Below are 4,149 nucleotides of genomic sequence, written 5' to 3' on the forward strand. Positions count from 1 at the left end.
CACGTGATAGCATTGATTTTGTTCTGTAATCAGCCTTCTGTTGAGTAAACTTTCTTTGGAATTGTGTACAAAATGGATCTCTTCCAGTTAGTTGGCTAAGTAGCTGTCTTCCAAATTTCCTGGCTAGAGGAGTGAGTTCTTCCTGTGGTTCATCAGCTTGTTGAAACATTTCAATGCTATTCCATCAATTCCTGGAGCCTCGTTTTTTGGCTAATGCAGCTTGAACACCTTCCTTCCGTACCATTGCTTCTTGGTCATATGCTATCTTGCATGTTCATATACTACCTCTTGAAGTGGTTGAAAGCTGACTAGTTCTTTGTGGTACAGTGACTCTGTATTCTTTCCACCTTCTTTTGATGCTTTCTATATTGTTCAATATTTTGCCTAGTATGTAAGCCCCAAAGAGAAGAGACTTTTCAGGTTTTACACAGCTGCATCACCAATATCTAGTGAGAGTGGTGTATCGAAGAGCCCTATGATTTTTGTTGATTTGCCTATTTCTCTCTTCAGTTCTATAAATGCTTGATTAATTTAGAGGGTCTTTTGTTGGGTAAGTACATATTTATTATGGTTATGCCTTCTGGTTCGATTGTCTCTCTTGAAAAGTATGGAACATTTCACAAATTTGCACTTCATCATTTTGCATGCACCATACAAATATTCTTTGTATTGTTCCAATTTTAGTATATGTGCTGCCAAAGTGAGCATTTTTTTAAAGTGGGCTGGAAATAGTTAAGAAATAAAGTGATAATTGGAAACAAGGAAACTTCTCCTATTTCTCCATTTTGTACTAATTTTTAAGATTTCCTTTACATGAGTAAAGAAAGCAGAAAACATTACTTTTGTTGTACATTACAAAACCTATTGATTATTTACCCCTTAGTCAGTGAAACATAACATTTTATCTTCAAGGGGATGTGGTTCTGTAAAAAACAACCTAATCGAAGCAATTATATTATGTCTTTTTAGAGATGTAAATGTAAGACACATTCTCTTAGCAATAGTTTAGGGTTCTCTTGGACCCAAATGTAATTATTCACATCGCCTTTGACCATGTCCCTGCTTTGTATTTTCTAACCACATTCCATGATATTTGGAGGAGAGATTAGAGATGTCATGTTATTGTAAAAGAAGGAGAGAGAGAGAATCACATATCTGGATGGGTTACCAGGATATTGCTCTTGGTTTCTTTTCTTGAGATGGGCCAAGTCTGTGTTTGTCAAACTCTGAAGTTACGAAAGCCAGGAGAAGGCTCCGGCCTAACATCTGACCCCACACTTGCAACCTGTCGACTAGATCTTGCCTACTGCTGCAATTGCCTGATCCATTTTCTGGATCGACGTTTCTTTTTGTGTATGCATCCGCCAACTTCACTGCTTTTCCTTTTCCAGAGCACCCCACCCAAGATAAGGGTTTATGCAACATTCTCTACCATTCTCTACCAACGGATGCCCCAATTCCAAGGTAGCAATCCTTTTTTGTCTTCCTATTCATTGTCCTTCTCAAATTCATTATTGGGGTAGCCATGATACATTCCCATGACAAAATACAAAAATAGAAGCAAAAGGTGAAAATGCATTTTCAAATTTCAGGTACATGCTTCACATTTGATAAAATGCTATTGACCAAAGCAAGTCACATGATCAAGGGATACGGAAAAATATTTTGTCTTTTTAATAAAAGGGGCTGCAAAATCCCATGGCAAAGCATAAACAACTATGTATTGCACAGACATTTTGTTTTAATTCCAGCACCTAAGTGCTAAAAAGGCTCAGAATAAGGGTCTAATAAATATTAGCACTTATGAGTAAATCAATGAATTATTAGCAGCACTGAAATATACTTGCCAATCAGTTAGAGATTGGAAGGCAGATCCTTTGTGTCATTGGAGTGTCTTTTTATCTCCTCTAAGACCTCTGGAATCTAGAGGGAGCCGAGTCAAATTCTTTCCAGCAGATCTTTTTCCACTCCAAAGATCTTGACTGCATTATTTTTCATGAGTTTTAACTATCTCCAGCAACTTTCATTGTATTGCACCCAACTTACTAGTATCAAGATTGTATTTGCACCAACAGTAGGTGAGATAGTAGGTGAGATAGTTTAGGTTTATTGTGCCAACCTGGCTGATAAACACATGTGGGATCAATTGAAGAGCAGAGAGATAAATGGCTTAGTGAGCCTCACCTTTCAAAGTCTTGCTTTGTGATGGTCAGACCAGGGTGCAGCTGTCTTAGCCAGTTCCCTGCTTCAGCTGGCAAGGCTCACTTCCTGCAAAACATCCCTGAGGAGTATCCGCATGGACCTACCCCGATGCAGCCCTGGGTGCTGGAGACCCCTGCCAGCACTGAGATATTTATATGCTCACTGATTCGGCTTTCCTCCTGCAGTCGGCGTCATTGCGAGTGTTTTGTGAGACTGAGGAGGACTTTGTAGATTGGTGTCGGACATAGGGGCTAATGTTGGACAGCACTGGATTGGGATGCTTTCTTAATGTACACTTACCTTTTATATAAAACCCTCTCTTATATACATATGAGTTTCTGTGGATTTGTTTCTCTAGTCTACCCAGACTAACACAGTAGGCATTAGAGTTGTCCTGAAATTTTAAGGGGGCTGTACTCATCCCAACCTCAGAAGGCCTAACTCAATTTGTTTTAGTCTTGTTGCCTACCTGGAAAGAAGTTGAGTCTTTCTCTATTTACTAAAAGGTGTCTATTTTTTTTATTTCAGGTGTATCTTAGTTCTTGTTTTAGATGTTTTTCCACAGATATAATGCTCCATCCTCTACCCCATCTTATACAGAACATTCAGGGCAGGGACATCTTGTCATGACTCTCATACTGCTGTGGTGCAGTCTTCCTTCTCAATGTTACGTGCACCATCATGTACTTAGACAATCAGGGGAGATAGCCATAGGTGAGCCTGGGCGGTGAAAACAGTTAATGCTCTCAGCTGGTCCTTTACAAGTTGATAGTTATCTGACAACATACTTAAAAAAGGAAGCCTTTGAAAATACTGCGAATCATAGTTTCTAATCTGACATCCAAAACATTTCCATGAGTCAGAAACAACAAGTGGTTGCTGGAAAGGTGCTGTGGAATATTCTCTGGAAAGATGCACACTCCAGAACCCAGCTTCCACAAGTAGACTCGTCAATGAACGCTACAGTGACAGCACCTGTGTGTTTCAAGGTTGTGCTACCTGAAAATAGCACTGAATGCCTATGACAAAGTAAATTACAATAACTCTTTAAGATGAATTTGTTATCATTAAAGATTCCAAGATTCAGTTTTATTTTTCTTCCTCTTTTTTTTTTTTTAAGCCACTCAGACCACTAAGTTTGAGGGATATGTAATGTGGATTTATTTTATTTTGTTTGATTTTGTCTATAAAAGAAACCCACTGTATTTATTTATACACAGCCCATCTCAAGAAAGGAAATCAACAACAATAGCCTGTTAAACCCTCCATATAAGTGGTTCTTTCTCTTTTTTAAAATAATAACATGAAAGCTCTAATTTCTCTTCCAAATATCATGGAGTGTGGCAAAAATACAAAGCAGGTACATGTTAAAGGCAATTTGAAAAAAAAGGCAATTTTTAAAAGTTCTAATTTGGTCCAAAAAATCATAAACTACTGCAAAGAGAAGTGGTCTTGTATTTACATTTACACAAATACATAATGTAATTGCTTCTATGAAGTTGTCTTTGAAAGAACCTCATTGCCTTGGAGATAAAATGTTACTGTGATTAGGAGGGTAAATATCACTAGATTTTATAATGTACCAAACCAAGCAACCATTTCCACATTACCCACTTATATTGGAAGCAGGCCACACCTCCTAGAAAACATCCTTTCAATTGGTTAGCTGCTCAGAGCAGATTTTTCATGATGAAGGTACTTACATTGTGTTAGAGCTCATTAAGGGGGATTAGTAGCCGTTAACTACCAAACCACTGAGAATCTTGGCTCAGCCAAATTGACACAAAACTATCACAACCAACAACAAGCTTCCAGGAATTGATGGAATACCAATTGGAAGATTTCAGAAAGCTGGTCAGCCACTGGAAGCACTCACTCATCTATGCAAGGAAATTTAGAAGACAGCTGCTTGGGTAACTAACTGGAAGAAATTCATATTTGTACCCA

General features: G+C 38.2%; 1 non-coding gene across 1 annotated transcript; it reads right to left on the reverse strand.

The window, feature by feature from the left end:
- Positions 1–601: 601 nt before the first annotated feature.
- Positions 602–708, reverse strand: LOC115868345. Its single transcript, XR_004045526.1, has one exon. It is a non-coding gene; the product is annotated as a U6 spliceosomal RNA (small nuclear RNA).
- Positions 709–4,149: the final 3,441 nt, after the last annotated feature.

This window comes from Echinops telfairi, unplaced genomic scaffold (genome assembly GCF_000313985.2).
Source record: "Echinops telfairi isolate 266 unplaced genomic scaffold, ASM31398v2 ScPeMD7_9;HRSCAF=40, whole genome shotgun sequence".
NCBI classification, from domain to species: Eukaryota; Metazoa; Chordata; class Mammalia; order Afrosoricida; family Tenrecidae; genus Echinops; species Echinops telfairi.